Below are 9,582 nucleotides of genomic sequence, written 5' to 3' on the forward strand. Positions count from 1 at the left end.
AATGAAATGCACAATGAGAAGGGGGGAGGTAGAAAAGTTAGGAACCTCTCAGTCTTGTCGTGGAACCTTAGCGGTTTGTGTGATTACAAGCAAAAAGCTTGCCTTAGGATGTTAGGTAAAGTCAAACCCACAGTGATACTATTGCAAGAAGTGAAATGTGGTGCAGATGAACCTTTTTTATTTGCATGTAATAATTTAGGGTATGAATCCCTTACTAATTGTCTGAGTAGGGGAAAAGGTGGGACTGTGATCTTAGTGTAAAAGGAGTGTAGCTTAGCTAAATTTTTGTTTAGGGTGGAGGAGGGATGGGCAATAGCTATTGTAGTCACTGTTGAAGGATTTGATTTCCAAATTGTGAACGTGTATGCCCCTAGCATGTCTTGTGATAGAGCTGCCTATTGGTTGGCTCTCAGCTCCGAAATGGATGGCAACAATTGGCTTCTACCAAACGATTGGAACTTCACCAAGGAAGATCAAGACAGGATCCATCATGTGGCCTCTCCTTCATGTGCCGAGAGAGAAGCTTAGGATGAATTATTCATATCTTTTGAGCTGGTGGACTGCACCAAGATCAACCCATTGGGGCTGAAATACTTCTCATGGTCCAACCAAAGGAAGCTAGTAGATTTCAGGGCGGGTAGACTTGATAGATTTTATGCCTCAGAGGAGGGATGGTGGATGAAGGGGCCAATGAAAGGAGAAATTATCTCGGGAACCTGTCTCTCATATCATACCCTAATTTGCAAGAGTTTTTGTGTGCCAAGGCGCACAGGACGCACTCTGGATATCCCATTGAAGTTCAACAAAGAAATATTAACCTCAAGAGACTTCAAATTTGTAGTGTGGAGAGTGTAGTGCGAGGTAAGGTGCAGGTGCAAGACCCGTGTCAGAGGTGGGACAAGGGGATACAAGAGGTCATGAAGCTAGTGAAGACTAGTGATAAGTAGCTCAAAAATTAGAGACAGTGTTTGGAGACGGCCCTACCCTAAGTCAGAAGGTGCAGGACTTAAGGTTGAGTGTGGCGGCGAGCCTAGTTGACTTGGTACTCACCACACTACTTGTAGAGATGGAGACAAATAGAAGGATACAAGGGAAAACATTGATAGAGTGCAGAGTGCCCAAGGAGATCTGATTACTAAATTTTGGCATGTGGCACAGACATTCCTGCACGAGTTGGGGGCAATAGTCAATGAACCTGCAATCAAGGATGAAGCATGGCTACACGACTTCAATGAGCTGACTAAAGACCTGTAGTGCAGGGTATCATAGTACCAAAGAGAGGCTATAGACAAGCAATACTTGCTACATGAATTAAAAGAAGAATTAGATATCCTAGAAAACGAGAAGTCTTCGGGCCCTAACGGGTTGATAACAGAATTCTTCACGGCTTTCTAGCCCCTCATTGGGCATGATCTGGTGGATATGGCCAACTCAGCAACGGCCAAGAGGCAACTGTCAGAGGACGTAAATGCAAGTTTGACAAAGTTGTTCCCAAAAAGGCAGAGCATGCTTAAAGTGGGTGACTGGCATCCTATCAAAATGCTCAATACATCTTACAAAATAACTACCAAGGCTCTTTTATTCGAATCAGGGATATTTGTTCCAGTGTGGTAAACCTGCAGCAAAATGGCTTTGTCAAAAGAAGGGATATTTTTTAGAATATTCTTAACATATCTACAGCCTTGGACCTAGCCCCATCCACAAGCCATAAGGTGGTCATGTTTGGGTTCGACTTCGACAAAGCATACAACCGCATTCGGTGGGATTTCCTAACTAAGGTAATGTTAAGATTGGGCTTAAATGCAAGGTTTGTTCAAAAATTCCAAGCTCTTTTTTGCCAATTCCTCAGCTATCCTTTACAACAATGTTGGGATAGTAGGCCGGTTCGACCTCAATAGATTTGCCAGGCAAGGGTGCTGGTAGCCCCCCTTCTGTTTGCCTTAGGCACAATTCCCCTAATTCAGCATTTGATGGCGGAAAGGGAGACTAGGAGGATAGAAGAGGTTCACCTCCCGTCACGCAATTAGATAAATATCCAAATGTTCACAGACGACATGGTATCCTTCACCCAAGAAGAAGAAGCCTCAGCAAACTCCCTAACGCTCACAATCTTGAAGTTCTCCTTAGTATCCGGCTCTGTTTATAGCCTAAATAAATCCTTCATCATCAAAAACATATTGGCACGATCTCTGCCTAGACTGAAGGTCTAAACATTCAAGTGGTTCATCATGGAGAAGTAATTAGATACCTAGGAGCCCTACTAGGGGTAGGCCTCACCCTTAGACTAAGGTTTGGTTGGTTCAAAGCTAAAATCAAAGAAAAGCTAAGGAAGTGGAACGGCATCTCACTGGGCTGGAACACAAGACTGCTGGTAGTGCAACATATCCTACCCACTTCTACAATGTACATTGTCTCCATCTCAAATTTCAAGAAAGCGCAATGGGAGAAAATAGAAAAGCTATTCAAAGCATTCATTTGGGCAGAGGAAAGAGGCCAAAGGAAGATGAACACGGTCCTTTGGGATGCTCTCAAAGTTCCTAAATCCTAGGGAGGGTTCGGCCTTCCAAACATAAGGGTAAAAAGTTTTGCGCAGATTTGTAAATAGCTACGAGGGCTCTTCTCTAACAAGGCCCCATGCCCCGTGGATTGAAATTGTTAAATTTTTACTAGAATAAGGTTATAGCCGTCACGACATGTATGACAATGTGGACTACAAAGCTGCTATGTTGAAGAAACAAGATTGAAATGTGAAGATAGTCATTATAGCCATGGAGAAATGATCCATTAGGTTCTAACCAATAAGGGTATCACCAATCGAGAAGAAATGACAACAATGAATAAGGTATGCAATAGTAGAGAAATCTCTATCATAGGCTATGAGTTCATAGAACAATGCATAGTCAATGTGGACAGAATGATCAAGGGGCTACATAAATGTTGGGGTCAAAGGTGCATGTATGGTATTATACTCTGTTGAAGAGGTCAACAACATTGACAAGGCATGAAAGCTCATCAAAAACCCATGCTCAAGTGTCATGAGCTAAAGTTGATTTGATATGAGAATGGCTAAACATCTATTAACATGGGATGTAGCATCTATCATAGCCTCATTTTTTATCCTATAGTATAAAGGCCTAGAAGCTTGAAATACAATTGAAAATGCATAAGATGTCCTTGAGGCATATGAGCTGCCAAATGATGATGTCGACATGTACATCCTAGATCCAACCACTAATCTATAGTTCTAGAACACTGTGGCACCCCAAGTTTCTCTATGGCTAGACGTAATTGCTCTAGGGTAGGACTACATTGATGTATATATGTCCTCATGCTAAGGAATGATCTACTAATTAGAGGTGATGGTGATCGTGGGATCCAAGTGTGGTGCAATGTAGAATAACTAAGCTAATGCTAGAATTTCATAAAGATTGATTTGTTGATCTAAACTGATGGTGAAAACTAGTCCATAGTCATAGTATGCTCCACATCTGAGGTGAAAGCATCAACGATGGATGCTTGACTTGAATCACTTCACGAGCTAGATGCACTAAGGTCTGTATCTCCACATGCTGAGGGAGATATGTAAGAGCCTCATACTAAGGACTTACCTAATACTAAAAATTTGCATGATCAACTTTGAGCTTTTGATGAGAATCTGCATCATCAAAGGTGGCAATCCATGCACAAATGTGATGGTTGTATATCATAAGAAACAAGCTATGTTGATTTAGATGGGTATACCTTATGCTGAGGGCTCATCTCTTCAATTGTTCATAATAAAAAACTATGGTCTGATCCATGCTAGCATATGATGTGTCTGTTTTTTATCTCTCAAGACTAATAAGGTTCAAGCCAATGTCACAAACTAATACATACTGTTTGGCAACAAATGGTTGAATCTTTCCACTCATAGATCTCATACAGAGTCATGATTGGCATATGATCACCTATGTGACATGAATAGATCCATGCTAAAGCAATATGTTGCTTTGTGCTAGAGGCTTACTCATGTAACATTGAGAGAGTCTACCCATGAGAACACTATGGGTGAATTCCAAGATATGGAGACTGAGATGTGTTCATTTTAGTATTGAGGTTCTTTCTTGAGCTCTCATTTCATGTGTTTTGAGAGAGAGTTTCTATAGATTTTGAGACAGAGAGATTCAGATCATTTCTCCTCTTCATCTTCCTCTCTCTAGTTCTAGCCCTTCCTCTTGTTTGCTTCAGAGCTAGAAGACCAGTAGGTCTAACAAAAGATGATCATGCTCAAGCACAACAACTTCTAGGCAACAAAAAGGTAGCAACAAAGAAGCTCCTCTTAGATGGACACATCAAAGGTGACAAAGAGAAATAGCAAGACTTGAGTGCACCTCCGTCACTAGACAATGACCAACATTTTGTCTTTCTTGAGCTCTGAATGTCATTGTCTACTTCTCCACAATCTCTCTTTAGAAATAGCATGTGGCCTCCTTCCCATGGAATGAGGAGATTTCTAAAGCAAAATTTGGAGAGGGGAAAGAGTTCTACAAGATGAGCTCTACAATAAAAGAAGATGTCTCAAGAAGAGGGCTTGTCTCCTTGACAGCATAAGGGCTTACGCTCTCTAAGATCTAATACCATGTTGGAGGGATTGGGGGGAGAGAGTGGAGTGCACAAGAAGGGTCCACATGGCTACCTGGGTGACAGCCATGTGGACCACACTACATTGTATTGATAATAAATATGAATATATATAGGAATACACTTAGGGTTGTGTTAGGGTTAGGGTTTGAATAATTGCCCTCATTGTATGGGTATTATATGGTTCAATATACACCATCCTTAACATAAAGAACAAGTTTATGCATATGATCATGAGTAGAAGAGAAAATATATGTTTTTCTTTTTTAAATTTAGTTTGTGGTAGCTTAAATTATGCCTTAGACCCTAGCATCTCTCCTATATTTAACTATGTACTTCCTATTTGATGTATCAATAAAATTGAAGTAGGATGTTTTGTCTAAGGAACACCTGAAGAACTATGGTTTCTCCTTGACTCTCCTTGATTATATCATTGAAAATGTGGTACTAGCCAAGAAGGATGTATCATTGTAGATAGTGAGATCTTTAATGATGTTGATGATGTTTTTTAATCTGTAGATTTATTTTTGTCTACTAAACTAATGGACTTCAATATTAATCTTAAAACCTTAAATATTTCTTTTTATATGTTAACCTAAACCCTCTATTTTCAAAAGAGAGTATAGAATATCTACAATTTAATCTTGGGTTCTCAAGAAATAATTTTCCCATTTCTCATGATTTAATACATTTAGGTACTCATGGTATCGCTCAAAAACTTTCAAACCTAGAAATAAAAAATGTTCATGGATTTTAGTCAACTCTCATATATCACCCACTAGAACATTATTATGCCTCTCTTTGTCACCCTTTGTCAATTCAGAAAGTGGAAAGGCTTACTAAAGATCTTGTCATAGAATCATACTTTGTAATAGTTCGTATGCTATGATAGAAGATCTAGCATCCCACCTGCAAGGTCTTTTATCAAATTGTTTAGTTTCTTTATTGTACTTTCAATTCCTGGGAGATGTATTTTGTAGAGTTCTCTATTTATAAATTCCTTTGTGTAAAGGCAATGCAATAAGATATACCCTCTATGTAAGCAAGAAAGATTTACTTTTGTTAATGGAATGAGCACATTTGATAACCTAGTGTAAGTTCCTAAATCTCTATCCAAATTATATCTTTAATGTCAAGGCATGTGCCACTTAAGTTTGCTTGCTCTCTTTTGTGTTGCAAGAAAAGTTCTTTGATATTTTTATAGCTTTTTTGCTCATCAATGGCCCCATCAAACAAAATAATAACAAAAGGTCTTGATGTTTTTATCTTTGTTTGTTGTGGCTTTCATGATCTAATATGATATTAATGCAAATTCTAATGTTTTAGTCATGATTGTTAGTTTCCAAAGGTATCAATGTATTTGTCATAAAACTCAAATTAATGAATGTTTTTAAAAAACAAGATCCCTAGCATTGTTGTTTCTACAAGTCCATGGAATAAACTATTTGTAGTTTAGTATAAGCCATTGAAAATTTTGCTTAATTATTGATGTGCTAAGGGCCAAGAAAGAAAATTGAACCAATCAAGGAACTAGAGATTTCTAGTTTATAAGATTCAATTATTAGCATTAACTTACAATTTGTGTTGAATAAAATAGGAATGAAGTTTGGGTGGTTGGAGATACATTCCTGAATCCCTTTAGAGAAATCTTTGTAAGCTAGTGCACATAATTTCCATACATGATTTGGATAAAACTTTAAGCAAATAGAGATTCCCCTGAATTATATTTCAAGTATTAATAGCTTTTGTTAAATGGATGGTAGCATGAAAATTTCATGCTAGTTAAATAGGTAAGAGATTGATCCCCAAAAGGGATACTTTTGTAGGTTCATCAAGTTGGAAGTCAGCTAGAAATTGATAGATACATTTCGAGATTATTTCATAATTTAAAGATTATGTAATTTGTCTATTTTTTCAACCAAACCTTATGTAGCTAGTAAACTACCATATCTCTCAAAGAAGCAATAAATGCCAAGCAAGTAAATCATTTACTTTGGTATGGTCTTTTGGATGGTGTTGGATTGTTTCCATGCCTTTGATAACAACTTTTGAGAATGTTTCCATACCATAGATTATATTGGTGGACTTTTCTATGCTTGGATTATTTTTCATTATTATAGAAATAACATGATTAACATTATTAATTTCTACCCATATTGTATCAATTACCGAGTAATTACCCAACTTCTTTTAATGGACAATGATGCAATGTACATACATGAGAGAGATGACAAAGGAATATACTTGTAAAAAAATACGATACGATGCCCACAATTTTTCTAGACCAAATCAACACAATCTAAACTTCAGTAAGACATTTTTTAACTACTTTAGAAAACATGTGTAATTGTGTAGCATTAATTTATGCAAGCAAGATTGTAACTTTCAAATATATACTCTCAAGGTTGAGTGTTCCAAAAGATTAAAAAATTAAGATCGCGAGATTTCATGTATATGAATTGTTCCCATGATCTTTATCATGAAGTTCATGAATCTATCTTTCTTTAAGAAGCTTCAAAGCCTCTTTTTCCCACATTTTCTACTTTATAATGGTTTAATGTTTGATTGGTACTGCTGCATAGCTTTATTCGATGGATGGATGCTCTAATGGTGGTCAATTATTTTGCATGACAAAGTATCATGTGGTTCCAATTATTGCAAGAAAGGGGCTTTAAACCCATAATAGAATTGAACCTTCTTATGGAAATAATTGTAATTGATTGGGAGCAATACAATGCTACAAGCTATGATTGTTCTTGTGATATAAAAGGATGGATTTTTTCTTATTTAATAGGCTTAGCCTTCCATCATATAGGAAGTGTACTTGTTATTGCACCATATTCTCTAGCTTATTAATGTGGAACAAGTCACATTTTTTTATGTACTCAGGACCTTTCTCATAAGCTGTAGACTCTTCTTCATGTATTGCATCATGGCTTCTAAATCTTTGAAAATCTAACTCAATGATCATGATTTGATAGATTGTGTGGTGAAAAAAAATTCCTAGAAAAAGGAACTCGAATTTGAAATATAGATTTGATTTGGAGAAAAAGCAACAAGTAATCAAATGTGTGTGTGTGAGAGAGAGAGAGAGAGAGAGAGAGATTGCATGTCCTTATCATAAAATGTAAAAATATGGTTAAAGCCTCCAAAAATAGCGCTTCAAAATTTTAAAGGGCCACCCTTCATTAAGGTAAGCTTAATATTATATCCTCGCTTATCATAAGGTTGTGATTTTTTCCTAACTAAGGGGAGATACTTGGCACTGATGATGCCACTACAGTAAAGGGCACTATAGAGGGCTTAAGACATGGTGCTTAAGAAGCGACATGATGAATCATTTCAAGGAGTAACTAACATTGCATGTAGAGAGCATGCTCATAATGGCCGTGTATTAAGCTTCGCCAATTTCTAATACTGTGTGCCTTTGTTAACCAAAATTAAAACGCAGAAGTGGAGGGATTCATCCATCATTTCCAAACCTTGGCAATGCCACCATGATCTTTGAAACCACCTTTGTAACCCCCCCCACTTCTTTATTGCCTAGATAAGTGGGTTGGTATCTGTGATGAGTAAGGAGACGTAGTCAAGTTGTTCAAGTTTTTGAGGCTTGTGCAACCTAAGTGGGCTAGTGGGTGACTCGACTCCTTCGAGATAATGTGACAATTATTCACGTGTAATTGTTTGCAAATGTGGGATAGAATGCCAAAGGTTGTGAAATTTTAGGTGCAAAAGACATGGGAAGATGTGCTCAGTTAGTGGTACTTACTTGAGTACATGGCTTCACAAAATCGAAGGAGAGCCTATGGTCTTGAGGAAGAACTGACAATGAGTGGGGCATAGGTGCTTTTTTTGTGACTTAAACCTAAATGGGGCTCGACACTAGGTGGATAGCTTCTACTCAAAACAATGATTTTGCAGGAAAGCGGATGGGGATTGGTGGAGGCCCAAGGGTGGGAGAGGAGGAACTCTTTGGTGCTTTTCCAATGGTGTGATGAAGCGTGCAACCAGGGGGGGCACAAATCTTATCAAAGGGTGGTGATGTGGCTCGGAGGGTGACGTGGGGGTGAGGGGGGGGGCGCGTGCGGAATGCGATGCTTGTTGGTGACGGGGGCTAAATTCAAACCAAGGCTAAATGGAGTTAGAGGGGATTAAGTTTAGGGGTGGTGCGGACGTATTTGGACGAAGGGCAGTCTCCGTCAGGCCAGGAGGCTCCCAGCCTCGCGGGTACGGCGCCCGCCACCGCCAACCAATCTCGCACTCAGTAACGTTCCGTCGCCGCCCACCGCATATTCCCGTCACGTTCCCAGAATCTCTCGTTTGTCTGCCCACCAGTCCGTCCCACCAACCTCCCGCCACGCGGCGCCCTTTCCTCCGCATACCACTTCCACTTGGCCCTTGGCGGGCGCCACGTAGGCTCCCCCCTCAAATTATTATCCCCTCCCACGTATTCCTTTTTTTTTTTAAAAGGCCTTTCCAAATTCCATGTTTAGAGCCCGTGCACAGCTCTTGTTTTTTTTTGTTCACGCACGAAAAGAAGTCTGCTTCGACTCGCTATTGCCCATCACTGAGCAATTGTGCATCGGTGCCAGGTTTGACATCCCAAAATTACAGGCTGCTCAAATGAGCACTGAAGTCTGCTTCGACTGGCTATTGCCCATCAGTGAGCAATTGCGCATCGGTGCCAAGTTTGGCATCCCAAAATTACAGGGTGCTCAAATGGGCACTGACGGCGCATCTATGCGCATTCCATATTTACCTCCACAGTGTGTGTAGAGGGGAGGGCTGTACACCAGCACCGATCATGGTTTTGCCAGGTAGGGATGCAATTAAAGCATCGTGTGAACAGATTTCTCCATTATAGGCGTCCTCGAGTAATATGCAAAGCTAGCGTCGCATTTCTCCTTGCGTGTGCACTGGACCCCACGAACACACTTCGCCTTCCGGCCCCTTCAAACTTCA

This window comes from Dipteris shenzhenensis, chromosome 15, assembly GCF_047967505.1.
Source record: "Dipteris shenzhenensis isolate YYH24624 ecotype China chromosome 15, Dip_SZ_1.0, whole genome shotgun sequence".
Classification (NCBI taxonomy): Eukaryota; Viridiplantae; Streptophyta; class Polypodiopsida; order Gleicheniales; family Dipteridaceae; genus Dipteris; species Dipteris shenzhenensis.